Genomic DNA, 21,302 nt, shown 5'->3' on the forward strand with positions numbered 1-21,302 from the left:
TAGGTGTCAAAAGAACACACATTAAATAATCATCGTTTTTGAGAAATGTGCCATTTGTATTCAAAGCTCTGTGTCGCAACGCTCATGCAACGCAGATGTCACAAAGGATGGACTGATTTGAATAACCAGAGTGAAATGTAATTTATCAGACACCGCAACGTAATGGCCCATAAAATTGTCCTGACAGGCCTCAGTTTGCTCACATATTTATCTTTGTCCTTTTTATGGTTTGACTTGGACTTGGACTCGAGTCTCATTCGCACATCTCTCAGGGTTAAGCATCAGCAATGTAGATATTATTATAGTATAAAAAAAACTAACTGTTGCAAATCAATCTGTCAAGAGCAACTGAACAGTTTTAGCATTTTAGCATACAAAAAATTCAGAAAATGCAGTTGGAACTCTGACACACGTCACCGCTGCACCTCTATGAATCAATGAAGATGACATCACCTCATAGTTTTTGGGACGGAGAGTATGGAGGGCATGCCATTGTTTTATTTTGGTGGGGGGCATGCAATGCCTATGCAAAGCTGCTCCCAACTCAGCGAGCTGCAGCCGAATAAACGGCAAATTGGGGCCTTATCAGTAACCAGACTCCTGTTATTTCCTGACACTGTAACCTATCTTACACAGACTTTATTCTTGCCTAAAAGACATGAACACTCCTCCCAGCCCCAGAAAGTTAAAAAAATGTTGGCAAGCCGCACTTCGCAGCTGCCTGGTGTGTTTTGGGCGCAACAACGCCCATTTCAGGACCAATTACATACAATTGCTTCTCTTTGCTAAGGACATTTTTCCCGCTGTTGAAGTGGAATACTGTACAATATCCCAATGGCTCTCTGAGAACACATTTCTGAAGTTGCGTTTTCAGTCGGGCAACAACTTTAATAGGCAATAGGAACCTTCAATACTTTCAACCCATCACCAGGACGAAGGTCACGGCACGGCAGATCTTCCATGCAACAACTCAAAGAGAAGAATCAATCACAGTTGAGGACGATGTCCCGACCTTTGAATTAATCAAAGGCCGTGTCACGGTTCAGCAGGCCAGAGACTGGTGGCTTGGTATGCTGCTGTCCGTTGATCTGTGACAACCAAAAGGGACCTTCCACAGAATTTACTTTCACAACACATCCTGATCAATTCCTTAATGATTTTGGCCGATGTGCTCATATCAGTAGAGTCCTATACAGCAACAGGCAGAACACTCTGTCTAAGTCCAAAGGAGATGAATAGAGCATCAGCAGCCCACAACCAGCTGCTGACTTGGACTTCCTTATTATGTCATTTTTATTTTATGTGTTTCAGTCTTGTGGTGATAAACAAAATGGGAAAATTGAAGTAACATTTGAGGCAACTTTAAGGATTCATGTGATGGATTGACTGACCCACCATCTACTCAGAAATCTGCTCTTTCTCAACTGTTAGTGGGCACAACATGAGAAGTTTCAACCCTATAACAATAAGTACTACATATTTTTGGGTAAATTAACTTGTTATTGTCTGTTCGGTTCTAAATGGCATTGAAATTTACTTTGCTGATGATTTCCAGTGATTGATACTTTTTAGGCCATAGAAAGTCCTCCTTGTATATCATAATGTGCAAACCATTTACCATTCACATCCTGCATTGGTGTATGAAGATAAACCTTGTGCAACATTCTTTGGAAATACCGTACTTATGATTATGCCAAAAAAGCAAATTCGTATTAACGATGCAATTGTAGTGCACTCTCTCAGTAACCAAAAGTGTAACTCCACGAACTGGTCAAAGGCCCACACACGCATAAAATGACATGCAAATAGAAAGAGGCGTACGCCACATGCGTAATGCACAAGGTCTCCTGTTATCAACGCACAAACAGGCCCCGCACACACAAACAGTTCATCAACCGCCAGTGTCTATGATGAGCAGGCAGAAAGGAGAGCCTCTCCGGGCATAAATATGTCCAGCGTCAAGATATACAGCCGGCACTTCCATCTCCGGTTGAAGCCTCGTCGATTGCTTTTTTGCCCCTTCTCTGCAACTCATGCAGGGATGCAATACACACATAGACAAAAGCATGGCTTTGCACACGTGCATGCACAGCACTGACATATGAAATACACACACCCGATGAGGTGGGGTCAAAGAAGGGATATATAACAAAGTGAAAATGACCTCTCAGTTTAATTGAGGATTATGCAAACACTTCCAGCCATCGTGCGTTGATGCCTTGTGCAGCTGCAACCTACAACCAAGGAAGCTATCTGGACGTCCACACCAGAACCAGGATACACTGTGATCATTTAAAGCAGATATCATCTTAAAATGTTTCACTTTTTTTTATTCATTGGTATGTCTATATGTAAATCAAATCTGATATATTTTAATCCTGTGTAATATTTTTAGATGATATTGAAATGTCATGTGTGACCTGATCAACTGCTTCTACCAGCAAAAGGCAGCCTGGTCTCACTCCCACGGTGTAGTGTTAATGGTGCGAAGTACTGAGCATGAAAGTGAAGGTTGGTGGATGGTCAATCAAAGAGGACTTTCACTTAGGGGACCAACGTTCCTGTCCCAGATGAAACCCACCGTTTGATTTTTACTGACGTTATGTCACGTGACGTTACACCACAGTCACAAGAAAAATGTGATGTTTTTCCTCACCCCTATACTAAATTGTTTATATTTTGCTAAACTGCCACAATTTATCAAAGTTAAACACGCGTTACAGCATTAACCGTGACCGTTTCACAACGTTAACCTCACGCCAACCTTCCGCGTCAAGATACCACGCAAAAGCTGCCCAAGTGGCAAAATATGACGAGTAGGGATGAGATCAGGCTGCAACAGGACACATTTAATCCCATTTTATCTTTATTACCACTGACATTCCAAAACCATCTTTTCAACATGGATTGGTCCTAAACAGAATGCGTAATGTATGGCAGGGCGTCTGTATGAATCACACCATATTCAGTTACATAAAAAGGTCAGTTTCACTCTTTGTAATTACCTGTATCTAAGTACCTTCACATTTAATTCACATTTTAATTCATTTAAAAACAGAACATTTCACAAAACACAACAACATTAAACAACGGGACTTAACTGTTGTGTGAAATGTTGTGTTCTGACCCTCATGGCCCACGTGGACAAACTTTTTTCTGCTTTATAATTTCTGAGAGAGCAGAAGTCCATGAACTTGATGATGTGAACACAGCAAATGCACATCAAAGTTCAAGAAACTTTAACTCTCTAAAATGCCAAAATGACTATTGTGTGATAGTCATAGAGCTTGCTCGGTGCTCAGAAAGTTGTTCAGTGTCAGTGTTCGGCAACTCCGACAAAAACACCTCAGAAGCGGAATAAAATCCCTAAAACGCAGCAGTCAAGGAAGCTGATGCACACTCTCCAACAAACACAGCATGACTAATCCCTCCTCACAAATGACAAGGCCGACTCATCTTACACACAATGAATGGTCTCCCTCTAACTGACTTCAAAGCGAAGCATTTGCCACAACACGGACTTGAGTGATGGAACCGCATTCCTGTCAGTGACGCACAGGGTTAACTAAACAAGCAATTTCAGCATGGCAGCATTTGCTAAAAAAGCTTGATGGGGCCAGCTAAGCTCCAGTGATTGGCCTTTGTGTGTGAAAGTGACCACTTTAGTGCTGCGCAGCCCCTCCTGAGTGTGTTTGTAGGCATAAGCACTTCCTCTGACTTTTTGCCTGCTCGAGCTGCCTGTTTGTGTGTGTCCTAGACTAGAGAGTGTGTTGCTGTGTGTGTGTGTGTGTGTGTGTGTGTGTAGAGTACATGCTCACTGGTGCATTTGCGGTGGTTTTTTTGTGGTGTGTATTTGTGTGAGAGCGTACATCTGTGTTGCCTTGACGCATTGTGGTGCTGAGAAGTGTGTTTGCAACATTTCATACAAGGTTTTTTATGCCCCATGTTTAAAATGACTGCAGTTAAGCAGCTTTTGGAAGCGAGAGTATTCACAGATGCACAGACCCATTCCCCGACCCAAATAGTGTCCACAAACAAAATACGAGTCATTTCATTTTAATATAATGTGTTATTTTCTTATTTTAAGGTAATGCCCCTTATATTCTTTAACGTATTGTGTTACCACATTTTACATCTTTTACACGAGCAGTCTTCACTTACCATGTTACACCTACGATCTCAATCCGACTGGTTTCTTTGTGCTGCACTTGCTGATGACAAAAATAAGGCCAAACGCCCCTGAAGGATTTCCCCAAAAAGGAGTGAAGATGTCTGAAGTACAGGCCCGGCAGAGCTAACCGGAAAAGATACCCAAATGTTTGCTGATGTCTTTCGGCCAGAGACGTCAGTCAGTCAATACCTGCAAAAGGATTATGGCACCAAAAGTCAAAACGCCACCACAGTGATCCAGACTGAAGTATCTCAACTATTGGATGATGTGGATTAAAATCCTGTTCGGTGTAGACCGCTGTTCAAGTACAGCCTCACAGAGCCGCTGTAGTGCGTCTGTAGACTCAATGGCAAGTTCACGCTGCACCACTTTGACATGAAACGCTTACTCAGAAAAACACACGCGAGAAATGACACCGGCGTATTCATGCTCGTTGATGTTGGTGTTGGCACGTGTGTTCAAATAATAACCTGTTTCCACACGTCTTTACTGAGATCAGCCCCTGTGTTACAGTATGTGTCATGTGTATTCATGCACACCTCCAACAACCTCGGTGCAACGACAACTTTCGTCTGTGTTGCAAACACAGCGCACACACACACACGCACACAGGTGCAGGCAACCTAAATTTAACCTTTATTTAAAAATAAATAAGGCGTTGCTGTACACAGCGGGGACTGCTGTGGTGCCTTCCAGTGAAAGCTGCTCATCCAGCACTTACACCCAATACGTTTCACCTGCTTCATTCCCATAACTCATCCCCGTTATAGGGTCATAGTCTGGGTGAGTCCTCACACAAGTGAATACTTTGATATCGATCCATAGAGTAAAAAAGATGTTGGACCTAATGTTCAAATTGTGATACGTCACAGTGTTTGCTAGACATGTGAGATGTTCATTTTTCCTAGTTTTAGTTCTTCTTGTTTCTGTAATGAATGCGGAAAAAAGCCTGCCTGGTTCTCTGACCTGTAGTTAAAGCTGAACAGGCCTCATTGAGAGATAATTTCCTTCTTGCCTACAGATTTGCTGCCACTGGTTCCTGGGAGGGGAGTCCCACTGGTGGCCCATTATTATTTTATGAATCCCCTAGCTGCGACAAGACACAGTTACAACAGTTATATTAAACATGTGCACACAGAGTGATGCATTTTTTACACACTTTGTATAAGCTATTTACATAATTGTCACTGTGTACACAGAGTATTATTTAACATATTCCAATATATGGTGCTCTGCTTCCTTCCCTTAAAGGCTACTTAAATATTTTGTCTGTGTGTCTGTGTGCGAGAGAGAGAGAGAGAGAGAGAGAGAGAAAGAGAAAGAGAGAGAGGTGTTCATTGTCAGTGAAGGGCGAGTCCTTCAGCAGACGGGGTCAGTGCTCTAATCTGAGGAGGTGATGATATTGTGAGGATATTTAATGAGAGGATAAAAGCAAAAGCGAGAGGGGGGGATGAGTATTAGCCTTTTTAGATATCATTAAACATTAACACTGTCAGGGGGCTGGAGCACACTGGGGTCCTTTTCATTGACTTTCATGCTGCGTGCTAATAGAGTTTCACCTCTGGGGACCTTCAACACCCCCAACCCGGCCCTCGGTGCACGCGCTGAAGCTTAGAGCAGATCACATCGCCACCTCGCGTCAGAGGATGAGCTTAATGTGTGTGTGTGTGTGTGTGTCTTTTAGTTGTGGATTATGTGAGGTCATGCACTCTCTCTTGCTGCCTTTCGGTCTTTTGCTCACGATGTATGACATACGCATATTAGAACTGTTCTAAAACTATTAAAGGCCCCTGAAGGGACTTGCATATATTAACCCAGGACTTAATCCTGAGAAGCACTTCAGATACTTTCCTACAGAACGTCTTTAATTTTAAATATTTAGCAAATTACTTTTGCTCTTATTTCAAGTATTGGTTCGTTTTAGACTAAAGACAGGGAAACAGTGTCATTCTCATACTAGTTATATTATATAGAACCCTGTTCATGTTCCCTTATTAAGAATGCAGTTCAGTATGGCTGCAGCAATTATTTTTTATGATCTATCAATCTGCTGGTTCTTTTCTCAATTCATCATTTCACCTTTAAAATGCCAGAAAATAGTACAAATGCCGATCGGAGCTTGCCAAAGGCCAAATTGATGTCACTTGATTGCAACAAATACGTCAATAGTGAATAGTGTTTGTCACGTGAAGCACCAACAGAGGGCAGTGGTACCCTCCGAAACAGACGAGGCTTGGCAGCTCATACTACCTCAAACCCTGCGTGTGTGTGCATGTGTGTGTGTTTAGGTGTGTGTGTGTGTGTGAGTGTGTGTATGTATTGATTGAATACAGCTGGGTGTGGCTGTGGTTGAATGAGACTCTGTGGTGTTTGGGCAGATGGAGATGGAAGGAGCTGTTGCTGTGATGTGAAGTTGCTAACACCAAAAAATTTATAAATGGATCTCATTCACAGGAATTCCTCGCCTCTCCTCTCCTCTTCCCCGGTGCGCTGTCTGTCAACAACTCAACTGCACATTGTAAGAAACATTAGCACGACTTGCACTGATGAATCATTCAGTACATTTGCCTGTATTCAAAACCCTTCATGCCTTCACTTCACTCAGTATGATAACGTAACAATTCACTCCAACAGCAGAGGGGTGGATAGTGTGCTTCCACTCATTCAGTGTTGCCTATAAAGCAGTGTTGTCCTTTCTCCAACAGATCCGCTGAATCCACTTCAACAACTAGTTTGCTCTAATCCCTTTCTGCTGGGCCGGCGCAGCAAAGTAAGTGGTCATGTTGAATTTGATTCTAAAGATCACTAATTTCTTTAAAAAGGTATACGTCCTGGACTTTAATGCTCTTCACCCTCAGCTTCTATTTGTAAAATATTTCAAAACCAATGCAGGTCCGCTGAATTGCTGAGCAGATTTATCTACAGTGGATATAAAAAGGCTACACACCTTAATGAAATTGCTGGTTTTTGAAAAGTGAAATTGAATCTTCCAACAAGCAAAACTCCAGAGAAAAAAAACACATTTTGTATTCATTACAGCAGCAAGTCTTTGTGAATAAGTCCAGACTATGGAATTACATCCCACTCATCTTTGCAAAAATGTTCAAGTTATTACTTTTTTTTTGACGGATGGTGGGGTATAAATGGGGGGGGGGGGGGGGGTATGACATGCCACAGAGATCACTGCGGTTGGAAAGCATGCTGTAAACACTCCGCTACATAGATGCTTTACAGCACGATATTTTAGGTTTCCGATTTTCTTAGATCCGCTGCTGATTCGGCTGATCCCTGACTTGTGACCCCGTCACGTGACTGCACTTGTTACCAATCATGTTTTCGTCTCTTCACCCTGTGATCTGTTTAGGCCCATCAGCCAGACGTCTGGTCTCCCCATTCTGCTGGAAGGCTGCCAGCCACAGGTCACATGACCTGGAAGAAAAAACCTGGGAGACTTTTGGGATCCCTCTTCGGTGAGACACACCCTCTTGATGTTATTGCTTGCAACACAGTATGAGGTAACATGACTGACGGGTTGCTCCATTCTGACTGAAAGGCGGTGGTTGTTTTGGACAGTCTCGGTTTTCTTAAAAATGTGTTGATCCTGTGCAGAAGCACAGGCTGTGTGATAATGTATACTTCAATACAGTTTTTAAAGCGATTTTGCGGTGCCACATCATTTTGAAGACTCAAAGTAAATATGATAAAAGACATTTCTTATCCTCTGATTCAACCTTCATGTCTATCAGTTTTCTTAGGGCTTCAGCATGGGCTGGTTATCAACCTGAAGGGAAGTCCAAAGGCTGATGAACTGATCTGTGTGCGTGTGAGACCACATTGCTCTGGTGCCCTGTATGCGCTGGCATAGCACCCAGCACCCAACGCACAGCACCCAGCGCAAATCTGGTGAGTGACGACAAACATTTGATCCATCAAAGGTAAATTGAGTGTGCGTATTACCCCCCCCCATTACAGAGAGGTTTAAGCAAGCAGGTGTCCTTTGCTTTGAAGTTTTAGACTGGAGGAGTGAGTGCTGAACTCAAGGCAAGGTTTACTAGCAATGAAACAACGTGGAAAATACGTGTAGTTGGCCATAAATAGGAGAGATGTTTAATGTTCATGTCTACACATCAAATAGTCACTGATCATTTTTTTTTATATTCCCCTACCTCTTCTTTATCTTCCTCTTTTCTTTTCTGAATGTTAGATAAAAGTTACAAATATACACCTCTGTCACTGCAACTTCATCTCTGTGACACAGTGTCATTTCAACACAATCTCCCATGAGGTTTAGTGGTTTGCGTAAACATAATGGTAATGTGAACGCTTTTACCGAACTTGGCTGCAGAACATGAAACCATAACTCAACCAACTTGACATAGCAAACTACGTTATGGCAAAACCAAGGAAGATGGCTGCTAACCAATGTAATCATCCATGTAAACAATGCAGTCTTCATAAAGTATAGTAAAACAAAAAAGTAAATAGGTACCAGAGAAAAGTTGAAAATTCTGTTTCACAGTAAGCATCTTTTAAGACTATAGCCATGGCTGCCTGGTTGAACCAGCATATCACAATGACAGTATGTGGCGAAGATGCTACGCAGACATTCAGCATGCAGAGTTCAGCCTTCTTTAAGAGCAGGAGACCGAAAAAATAAACTAACTTTCTGACAGTTTTCTATATTTCAGTGGAGACATAATTACTGCAGCGGCAAAGTGAAAGAAGGGGCCTGTAACGGAAGTGAGAGGTAGTGTTGGAATGCAAGCGGGCATTTCTCCTGCAGATAGCAGAGGTTCAAAAACTTGAAGGCATTTTTATCAGACTTTTTTTTTTTAACCCACTCTGCCATCTCAATTTTGCCATTCTTGGAAGGTGAGACTGTGGAGTGTGGGGAGGAATTCCTTAAGGCGGACATTACCCTTTGCCAACGTAACAGCTTTTTAATTTGCTCCAGGTGTCAGAAGTTACCAAGGAAAGGCAATACTGTCAGGTTTGAGAATAGCACATCAACATCAAGTTCTAAATTATTTAACACAAAGCCATCAGGGAAAAACCAATGAAATGTTAAGTGTCAAACATTTCATTTCCTGCATTCTGTTGAATTTTTTTTGTACCAATTTATGGTGGAAATGTCTTTATCTATGTAAAGGAAAAAGAAAAATCACTCGGCATGGTGACAATTTAAATATGAAAAATATAATTGAATAGAATGCAGTAAGTTTATCAGGGATTCTTTATTGCTTTCAAATATTTATGTTATCCCTCCTGATTCAACACATGTAGGCATTAATTACTCCGCCTTTCTCTTGTTGTGTCTTCTTTACTGTCTGATACTTTCACTGAAACATCCCAAAATTAAAAAAAAAAAGGTGTTAGGGTTCAGGTAGTTCAATGCTAACGTAGTAGGAAGTATGAATTGTGATGTTTCACTTTAACACATAATAGACAATGTACCAATGGTTATGTGATTTACATAGTGGAATTCATGTCCACAGTACTGAACCCTGGTGGTAGATTCTCATGGTCCCAGTTCATGTCATGTTTTCACCAGTGACTGATGACAAAGACCTGGTTGATATGACATGTTTACATCTTATTTCCCAACATTACGACTTAAAAAGATCTCATGAATGCACCGTTAAACAAACGACCAGTGCAATAAGGATCGAGGGAGACCAAGACCTGTCAAGGACACGCCTCCATATTTGGGCAAGTATATTTCTGCCAATATTTGGTGGAGCCATTGGGACAGGACAGCATTATGACATTCAGCCTTGACATGTTGACTTTCAAAGAGGCAGGAGGCGAACTGGAACACAGTTTCTTTTATCCTCTCTGAGGGATTCATCCATGTGGCTCAAATGTTAAGTTAGTTGACTCTGCAGGAATCTAAAGCTCACCAACAATAACAACAGAGGCTTGCTGAGTTAGGCTACAACTACAGGCTGTGTACAAAACTGAACTTTTCTTATCCTCGCACATCCTGCATCTGACTCATATTTCATATTATCACCAAATTTTCAGTTATAAATAATTCTGTTTGGTTATAAGGGAATGCACATTCATTTCAGATGGCATGCTATACATATAAAGCATTTCTTACACCTTTTTAACATTTATCAAAGATGGAAAGTCAGCTTGGTCACTGAGTATTACTAATAATTATTTTGCATTGCTCGCCATGATTGTCCACATCACAGTGGAGCCCCTATCTCTATCGTGGTGACTGATATTGCTTAGCTTCAACTCTGTCTTTTAATAGTTCATGTAAGCTTTGTGTCCACCATACATACTTCATTTGAGAGCACAAACATCCAAGACAGTGAGGGGGAAGGGAGGAAGTAGAAGTGTACAACTTTCCTTTTAAGTTTCTCTGCATGGACATGATGGTCTGTCTGTCGGCCTGTTTCTTATTCAAAGCCTTTGAGCATGTTTGCACGTGTCTACGCATACAGATCTGTGTGTGTGTTTTGACTTTTAAATACTTGTAGCGAAGCTTTATAGATTGATCCTCAGAAGAAAATACAAAAAAAATAAAAATATCAAAGCTGGCTCCCTCTACAGAGCCCTGCTTTGGACTGATAGGAACCAAATCAGCAGGTACTGGCTTCCTTTGGTAACCCTACAGAAGAAAACACTGTGCTTTTGTTACCTCTGGCCATAATATGGCTTCCACCCAACGCTCCAAACGGACGCAGGAGACGCGAGGCAGCCAATGCTCAGGCACAACCACAGATATTGATTACCTTTGATTTCATAAGCATACTGATTTTTGTTCTTTCAATATTCACACAAATGAGGATGATAGAAAAACATATTTCCAGTAGGATCTCAGTTGTGGCTGACAGTGCTTGCTGACTTAATTGTGATCAAGATTATATCAGATCAACTAAAATGGCATTCGAAGAGTGCAGCACTCACCCATATTCATTCCAAAATGGGCATTCATGCTCTGTCTCAGCAATTCCCATGCTTCACTTTGACACAGTTGCTCAAATTGTAACTTTAAGTGCCCAGTACCATTGCTGTGGTCTGTGGCCTGTTGTACTAGACCACGGGTAGGCAACCTTAGGCACTGTGCCACCATTGGTATGCTGCAGCTTACCCAATGGCACCTTAGCAATAAGAGTGCAAGACAGTTTTCTGGAAATGTTGAAACGCTCTGTTATAGTTATGCCGAATGACCTCTTTAACTGTCATTGGCAGTTGCACGGACTGTTATTTGCAGTAGTTTGGTTGATTTTGTCCACACCCGTATTCCGCGTAGACCCGCCCTACTCTGCCACTGATTGGCTAGCACTCCTTGCCTTCCCCACAGAATTTGTTCAGTTTATTGCTGATGAACAATGGTTGTTGCAGGTTGGTACAGAACCTTGATCTTGTTAAAGATTTCAAATGGATGTTTTCAAAAGAGATGGCAGCATTCTTGTTAGTGCATTCATACACACTTACAATGTCCAGATTATGGGAGAAAATTATTATTATTTTTTTTTTTAAATGTTGCTTTGCACCGTGTCTATATGGATGGAGAAGAAAAAGATTACAGATCTGTTAGAGATTTCAATTTTGATGTGTTGTCATAATTAAACTTAATGTTGATATGGCACACTGATTAACAAGGGCATTTAAATATTTATTCAAATCATATTTATATATAATGGCATAGACATGGGCACAGAGAGAGATTTTGTGGGTCTTGTTGATGGATGGGAGGGTTATGTAATTCACTGTCTTTTCCCAGACCACCTAATTAGGCATCATCAAAATGCATTCATAATAAATCAATCAAGGACATCCACAGAGTATACGGTATAAAAAGGATGTACAATCTAGCAAAGGGAGCAATTACAACATGTGTAACAGACACACATACACACAGACACACTGAGGCCTGATTAATCTACCCTCTACAGTAGTACTGTTTCTATGCACTAAAATGTCATAGTGCAGCTCTGCCCTCATTATTTTGCGTCCCACTCCAGCACTATCCCCAAACTGGCCGAGGACGAGCACTTAAGCAATGCAATGAAGATAAATATTAATTAATGAGCTGGTTGAAATTTACTTTCATGACATGATCCCAGTGTCTTAAATCTAGCAAAGGGGTTTCCCAAGCTCCATATGCCAGCTAAACAGCTGCCTACTCGCCTCTGATTGGTTAATTCTACGACTGTATGAGTTGTGATTTTGGCTGTTCTATAATGTTGCTTTTAGAGGCATTGGTCCATGCACCATGAGGTAGTTTGTGTTAGAAATATGCTTGATTTCTGCTTTTAAGAATGAACAGTGTCATCATTAATGCTAAACTATTAACTATGCAGAAACTTTATGACTGGACAAAACAAATTCACTTACACTGTGATATTAACTAAACTGAGCAGATGTTTTTCAATGAACATCTGTTTTCAATCTCTTAGATTTGATTCGGTTACATCTACCCGAAGGCCACTTGTCTCTGATCCGACTAAAGTTCCACCCACATCAGCCGCTTGACACGTGTCAAACGATGCCCACAGCCCAGACTGGATGTGTCATGAAGGCAGAAGGAGTAGTCACACAGTAGCAGGGATTTGTTTCAAATCAGGGAGCAAATGTGATAATTCTGCAGCTTTTCTTGAAAGCTGACGGATGTCATTGAGGATTGACAGACGCCACCGGTGTGGGCTTACATAGAAAATGGATGTGGATGTTTTGACGGACGTCATCCGCTGGTGTGTGTTGCCCCTAAATTCATTGTCAAAACATCTAACAAGTCTAACAAAGAGAGGTGTCAGGACATTGATCCATGACTTTGTGAAAAAATAAAAAAAAGACATTGCCGGTCCACATGTTGGACAGTCTGTTGAGTAGAGTATAAGTATTTTAAGTGCATACAATCACATTGGGTTCCCAATTGAATAGTCTTTTGTTCTGACAAATTATATACTCAGACTGATCAAAGTAGCACAGTTGTCATTTTGAGCTAAATTAACTTGTCTTATTTGTGGAAAAGCAGTTTTGTTATCGCAATGTGCTGCTTTTTTTTCTTTTTTTTCTTTTGGCTGTCTTAAACTGTGAGTGTCAGATAGACATGATGACAGGATGTGTTGCTTCACATCATGTACGCAACTGGACAATACGCACTAAAGGGCTGACCACTGCCTGGACTGCTGCTGACAAATTGGTTTCAGTCAGATAAAAGACCAGCAAAGCAATCGAGACCCGCTTTAGTCACACAGTTATTGAAATTAATTTCTGCCACTGGGATATGTGCACTTGGCCAACGTGAGGAACTGAACCGACTATTTCAAAAACTGTTTTCTTATCAGTCGCCAGGAATTATTTCATCCAGAGAAACCTGCACTTTTTTGTTGCTTCCTTCCATCCTTCCTTCCATCCTTCCTTCCTTTAGTCCTTCCTTTCATTTCAAGCATCACAGTCCAGTCCGACTCACAAACATGATGTGACATGATTCTGGATTTTGTAGTTTAAATTTTTCAAACATTTATGTACTGCTCCAATTTGAAGCTGCCAACATCGCTTTAAAATGGATATTGAAAGGGGCAGAGGCTGTCACTTACTTTGCTATTTGAGTACTCTATCTCCGAAAGCAGCATTTCTTTTCAATGTATCATTAAAAAAAAAAAAAAAAAAGACTGCATATAAACTCGTTAGAGCTCACTTCGATGAAATGAATGACCTTACTAATATGCAATAAATAAAGCTACAGAATGAGTTGGTATTATTTAGCATGCCCTGTAATGTCCACACATAGAGATAATGATGATAGAGATCCGTATATTGCATGTGGACGGGGACAGGTGTGTGTGTGTGTATGAAAATGGTTAGATATTCATCCTGCAGTGCTAGCTGTTTACCAATAAAATTATTTGCTTCGGGGCATTCCATCTGAAATAAATCACTTCATGACCTGATTTAAAGAGCCAATGTGTAGCCTTTCTATTGGCAAAAATGGAATAAAATATGAAAATATTTCTCTTCACGTTTATTTCTCACGGGGAGGTTAAAAAGATAAATTTCCACCACAATAAGTACGTTTTCTTGAGTGTATAACAACCTGAGAATAAGAGTTGTTGTGTTTTTGTGACCTTAGACTTAGCTGTTTATCTAAATGTGTGAGTGAGTCCTCTTCACAGAGTCCACTCTGTTTCTACAGTAATCAAGAACGGACAAACCAAACTCTGGCTCGAGAGAGGGCCTTTTGCATTTTTTACATCAACCATCGTACTCGGTTGCAATCTACAATGTCATCGCTAAATGCGGCCAAATCCTACAAACTGGACCTTTAAACCTATAACAGGAACAGGGTTTGATCAACCGGAATGGCCAACCATTCAGGAGACAGGGGCCCTCAATGTTGACCCATATTGGACGACCACCTCTAATGAAAGACACAGATTTTGTCTTCAATAATAAACATATCTATAAAGGTTCTCTGGTTCTCTGAGAGCTAACAAAGAAGATTATCCACAATTAAAATACTTCACGGTTCAAAATCATGTGTTATGCAAATGAGGCGATTAGTTATCCTTAAACATTGTTAACAAATAAAACGAGTGAAATCCGAACAGCACACTTCAGCAAAAGTTTTCAAGTTAAAAACAATCAAAAGCTATGGATGTGGATGACGTGTCATTGCTCTTTAACACCGGGGAAGAAACTATTTTCTACCAACTGTGAGCAGTAATATTGTCCACTATATGAAATTTGAGTCCACCGACACTGCTGTCTGATGTAAACAAGAAGACAGTCTCAAAGCCTTCGAAACCTCTTCATTAAGAAAATGTACCATTAAATGAAAGAAAAGGAAAAGAATGTACAGTAGACCGAAACTACGCAAGAGGTACGTTCACGGAAAACATTTGCTAAAGAGCTCTGTTGAACCGCCTGCTGTGAAGGAATACTCAAACATTTTGTTTTGAGACAGGATTTAATAGGTATATGGCTTGTGGAGGTGGGATGTGATTAGAGAGTTCAGACAGCGCTGTGGGCGCTTGAGCTAAGAAGGATGGTGCTCTTGTAAGTCATTTTGTTTTGGGCTCAAGACTTGCAACTTGTTTGTCTTTGTTCTTACTGCTGATATCATCTATTAAGTTTAAACCCATCGTTATATGTGTGCGATTCATCTTGGAAAACGCAGTCAGGAAAAGATGTTTGATTGCGAATGGAATTAGATTCCCTGCCTGAAGGTCGTTTGTTATCCTCTGAACAATACCTTGCCTCTTAAGTCAATTGTCCCACTTAATTGTTAAGCCATATCACATCTGATAAAACAGCTCCTGTTCCGTTTTTAATAGATCTTTTTGCCTCTTCTCCATCCATCCGTGTGCAGACTCATTATGATTTATGTTAGTGATTGAGTGACGCCTTCGCAGCTTCACTTCAGTAACCTGAAGTTAAAGAAGAACAATCCAATGTTGGGGAGAAAGTAATCCATTTAAGATTAAAGTGACCTCTCTTTATTATATCTATTTTCACTCGACGCTTGGCACTGGCTTTCAGAAGAAAACCTTGTAAAGATATACTTTATTTTTTTGGAAAACACATCCCTGGACATATCTCACTGTGATTATTACTGCACAGGACCTTTTCATCCTCTCTGAAAAGGTCACGGTTCAGGTGGATACTGTATTCACTGTATATGGAAAGATAATGGCTTTAACCCGAGAGGTCATTGGAGTGGGGACCATGTAAACCATGTTAATTTACAATAATAATACCAAGACTCAAAGGTCTAGTGGTATACTGAGGTCATGAGGGCCACAGCCAAAGTTACACAACTTTAACAGTGTCCCACAGTAAACATACACAAGCAGCTTCTATAGCGTCTTCAAGAGGAACATCCCCAGCTTCTATGTGGACGTCCAATCAGTACTGATGGTAAATGTAGGCCACTGAAAAAAACAATTCCCCAGTGCCTTCTGTATTGATGGTTAAAGCTGATTTCCCCACTTCGCGGTGCCGTACCGGCTGTGCCTATATGTACCAGGATGCATTGTGTGCGAGTTTGCTACGTTACACAAGCTCTCTTTTAGTCTGATAAATAAACGAAATAAACTCTGCAGCACACCTCTGTCCGAGTGAGGAGGAAAACATTGGTGCATAGTAACGTACACACGGCATGCTCTCTTTGGGTTGTCATCTGCGCCAGCATTCAGCAAAAACTGCCCACGCCAGCATTATTTACAGCTGAATGAGTCTGTTTCTGTTGGCATCAGAGGGCAATTTGAGCAAAGGCACCACCAGTCAGTCGTGTTTGGTCTCGGTAGTTTAGGTTCTGGAGGGTCGCTGCATCCTCGAGTGGCCTCTTGCCGGCTGAATAACAAAGTCAGCCAAAACGATGTAGAATGAACAGTGTAAAAAATCCTTGTCCATCCTCTACATCCATATTTTGAGATGCCATTTTCGCTGTTGGAAACATAACTAGTTTGCAATAGAAGCGAATAGAACAAGGAGGTTTTTGAGCCCCATAGCTACCAAAGTTGAAGTAGTAGCACTGTAGTTCTTCCTTTCCACCAACGACATCACTTTCACGCCACCGGATGAAGGAAGAACAACTAGCTGGGGAATTTCCCCTAAAATATCTTTCAGTGTTAGAGTAAGATGTTGTTTCAATTAACACATGTTTCAGTAGCCTACGGCTATTTATGTTCTACCCTTTTAGTAAAACAACATTTTATATATATTTTTTTCTCCCACTGTTTGCTGAGAGATTGCAGAGGAGGGTTTTAATCGCTCTGTGCCTAACATTGCTAAAACGCCCATAGGCAAGGGTATTAAGGTGTGGAAAGAGGAGCCCCTTTCTGTGTCTGCATGCTAATTTATCACACAACTGCAGCAAGAAGTTGAACACACACACACACACACACACACACAAGGTACAATACAAACAAACAACATTTATTTAGCATGCACGGTCTCCACCAGGATTGTTAAAACACAAGACATATCTATTGCTCACAGACAGGAAGGAGCGCAATGGAACGGAATGGTGGGAAATTAACAAAACAAACATAAAATCAGCACAGTAAGATAAGAATAAGGTCTGCAAGTGTCAGTAGTGACCTGGAAAGTAATTGCAAATGTGTTATCAGTTAATCACAACATGCGCTGGAGAATGTCTGGGACAGACTCCTCCTCAAGCAGAGAAATGGATTCAGTCAATTTCATAGTTGATTTGTACTTCTGTTCTGTGTGCTTGTTGCAACACAGTGGCATAAGAATCACAACAGTATGGTCATTTGTATGCAAGAAAAAGTCAGCATGACTTGTGGTCATGGTTAATGGTTTTACCATTATAATATATCAGTCTGTGGGCTACCGTGTTCCACTCTACCGTGAACCAAAGCATTGTGGTATGAAGCTGGCTTTGTCGCGTGTAAGGCAGGGAAATGGTGATGGTAAGGTTTTCATTACAACATCGCAAGGTACAATATACAAAATCAGAAGCCGATCTCAGCAGCAACGCCGGCAGGAGCATTGAGCTACCATGTTTGATAGCCTGGAGGAGGTTTGATGTCACTCAGAATATCCAGGCACCCATTTCAATTGTTTGCCACATCCGACCCCTCCCCCCCAACAATACCCCAAAGGGCATCCTAATCTGGGGCACCCATCATGTCTTCTGCCCATGTAGAGGAGAACACTTGCCCATGCATTGGTCAAAGCATGACGAAACGGCTAGACCGGGGGAGTATTTCTGGGGTTACACGCCAAAGGTGACGTCAAGTTGTGACGCTTTGCCCACATGACTCTCTGTGTTGGCCAATGACTTGTCAGTATTTCATCATGTCTTAGTGATAGGGGGGGGGGGGGGGGGGGGGGGGATATATTATTTCAATTCTACATTGCTAATCTTTTTGTTAAGATCTGACGTGGTGGTCAACTGTTTGGAGCTGCACAAAAGGTAAATCCTCTCTGAATATTTAAAAATAATGTCACAGATGAGATTATTGCTGTAGTCAAATGTTGTGGTTCTCATAGATAATATCTCGTCGCATGGCTATTCTGCTTGGCGACTATTTGTATGTACATGCAGTGTGACGTCTTGGGAAGGGGGGAATAATAAGAGCAGACAAATAATAAGAGCAGACAAAAAATGTAAACTTTTGCCAGTGAATCGCCCTAATTGGATGAGATGTTGTGACTTGTCGCGTTAATTTCCCACATGTCTAATTCCATTTTTTTTGGATTCATGATTCGATAGATTTAAAAGCGAGACCAAGCAATAGGGTGCCATCATGACATCCTTTTAGTTATCATAAAACTATTTATCTATAAATACTACTTGCTTAACTTGCATTATACAGGGGGATACGTGTGCTGAGTTTACACGTGTGGGCGTGTGCGTTCACTGTGAATGATAGACTCATATCGTCAGGAACATGGAACATGGATTTCAGTTCATGATGCAACTAAAAACCTGCTATCCTATTTATATGGAAACCGGGAATTCAGTTTACTCTTAGCTGTGTCAATATCATTATCTTATGAATCAGTATTTGATAAAGTAATTGTTTTCTACTAGCGACTACCCACAGCATGAACAAAACTAGCATCGTCTCTTCAACGGATGCTTTGGTCAAACTGAAGAAAAGGGTAACCTGTCCGCTTGCATGGCTTATAAGCAGACACGCACCAATAAACTATGTTAACCCTCCAAGCTAATGCTAGGAGGCAGAGGAACAATGCAAGGGGCCGTCAGCTTGCGATTGCTCGAGATATTAACCGGGCCAATTGATTGGAGGTGACAGGTTTGAATAGGTCCGGCAGGATGGCTGCTTGCAGACTGTATTGCCGCAACAAAAGGCTCCTCGGCATGTCTATCTGCGGATATATTGAACATTCCCTTTCTGCTTTCCTACAGCTAATTTTCCCAAATGCTTCTAGGCTCTTTATAGTTGAGAGACCATTTTGAAATCTTAGAAATTGCTCTGCTGTAGAGGGAATGTGCTAATAGGACACAGTTTTATCCAAAACAAAAGGTCACTTCTTGATCAAGGTTATAATCTCAAAGACTGGCAAGTTTAATTGGTCCCCTGCTTTTTTTTTTTTTTTAGAAACACAGCATGCGCTGATGATTTGAATAGCAGGAGACAAAAAAGCCAAGTGCTTGCTGAAATGCTTTGTGTGTCAATTTGAGTGTGATTTTGCAGCAATAAAAAAAAGACTGAAATAAGAACCTATAAATAATAATAAAAAAGAATATGACTAAGAAATAACAAAGTTTAAAGAACTAAATTGTGATTGGTGCGCCAAGTCATGGCGTCAACAAGCTTTTCCAAACAGCAAAAATAACGTGGCCCTCTGCTTCTACCGCTTACACTCCACAATGGGATTACCTTGGGAATCATCAGTGTTAACCTCTATGGTTTAAAAAAGCAAAGCAACACTTACTCACGTAGACTAGCAGATCATTGCTGTGATCATGCGTCTTTGTTAAAACCATCAGCAGACAAAGACACCTGTTTCACATATTGATTCAGCATCTATTTGCTCTTTATAAACAGTTATGATTATGTGTTATTTTGCTGAGGCAACTGCAGCAAATTATGTTGAGAAGAAACAAATTCCTAACAACTGAAATGCCAGTGCCTCAGTGCACCATTAGAGCGCTACATAACAATGTATGTTACCATACTGAAGCCGTGACAAAAAGAGAGGGAGATGCAGGATGAAGACAAATAATAGGTCATTTATTTGAATAAAGATGATGATAATGAACCCCAAAACAGCTAAGAAAATGATGGGATGGGATTATCAGTAAAATCAGTGGTGTAAAGTGTGTGTCTGCATGAGTGTGGTGTGACAAAAATATGTTACATGGAAGAGTTCACAACAATAATGCACGACAGCGAAGAGCAACTCACGGCCAGAATGGTGGAGCTTTATAGCAAGACAGTACCGGGCCCAGGTGACTCCAACTTCTTTAATGCAACAACTTGTGATGCTCGCAGTAGACCGGATACCATGTGAAAATGGCCATGGCCTGGTGCAATGCACATGTTTACATATTACGTTGTTGATATAAGAGCGGCGTAATGTGTGGCCGCAGTGAGTGTGTGGTTGAGCAAGAGAGAGAGAGAGTGACAGTAGATGTGCTCAGAGCTTAAATTGACAGTTGATTTTATTACCCCGCCCACCGTGGCGAGAGAGGGCTTACAAGCGGGCTTACACACAGACAGGGAGCCTTGATCAAACAATGTAGATACCGTTATGAGTTTTTCTGCTATGGCAACCTGTTTGGCACCTTGACAGGACTTGATTTCAGTTGAATATTCTGTTGTATCAGCAGGAAAATTCATTAAAAGATTATTTTTTTTGTATTTCTTCCTGCAAAAAAGTACATCTTTATTGTCTTTTTTGTTACTTAGCACCCGCTAAACAACGCATCCTCATACAACTGGATGAGACCAGTCTGGCCTAAAACAACGTTAACCTAAACTCAAAAGCTAGTGACAACAGCCATTGAGTAATTGTGCGATTCATGATACATCTTCAGGGACCTCCCTCGTCGCCATCATTGGGTTGCATGGAAACCAGCAGAGAATTCAAGACGTCATTGCTCACAGCATTCACAAAATGTCGAACTATTCCTTCACGCTTTATGTGCTGCATGCTGAGGCTAACTAGCCAGACGACATTAGAGATACACACATCTTCTCATACTCTTTAACATCATTCACACTTGTTTTTGGCCCACTAACCTAAATCTTTCATTGTGTTTCAAGGTTTCTCCAAAAGTAAAACGACAGTATAACACAAGTCAGGCTGTGCCCTCAATTGTAGAAGTAAAAAAGACAAATCTACAACAGCAAAGAAAAATGCAGAAATTATTTTAAAATGGTTTGGTGCATCACAAGGGGCAGCAGCAGGAAGCAAATTGTGGCATAAATGAAATGAGAAAAAATAATCACAATGCAGCAAAAGATCATAACAATGATCAACACACAGGATTTGAGGGCAGCCTCCCCTCCACCACAGTCCTAGGTGAACCCACAAACAAATGCTTCAACCTTTGTCACACAGGTTACAAAGTTCTTTCCAGTACCATCAGTTAAGAAAACACAAATTGCAGGGGCACAGCGTGTACAAGAAAAAACAGTAATGAAAAATAATAATGATTGGACAG

The 21,302-nt window shown here is 41.1% G+C and overlaps 1 protein-coding gene across 1 annotated transcript in view; it reads left to right on the top strand.

The window, feature by feature from the left end:
- The window catches only part of LOC142964841 (poly(rC)-binding protein 3), a 60,705-nt gene that overhangs the window by 16,020 nt on the left and 23,383 nt on the right, over positions 1-21,302 (top strand). Inside the window, exons 2-5 of the mRNA XM_076105395.1 lie at positions 6,626-6,689; positions 6,877-6,941; positions 7,536-7,641; positions 7,918-8,074. The gene's annotated coding sequence lies outside the window, so the exon portion shown is untranslated. The remainder of the gene's footprint in view (positions 1-6,625; positions 6,690-6,876; positions 6,942-7,535; positions 7,642-7,917; positions 8,075-21,302) is intronic.

This window comes from Anarhichas minor, unplaced genomic scaffold (genome assembly GCF_050575085.1).
Source record: "Anarhichas minor isolate MPS153535 unplaced genomic scaffold, ASM5057508v1 ptg000004l, whole genome shotgun sequence".
NCBI classification, from domain to species: Eukaryota; Metazoa; Chordata; class Actinopteri; order Perciformes; family Anarhichadidae; genus Anarhichas; species Anarhichas minor.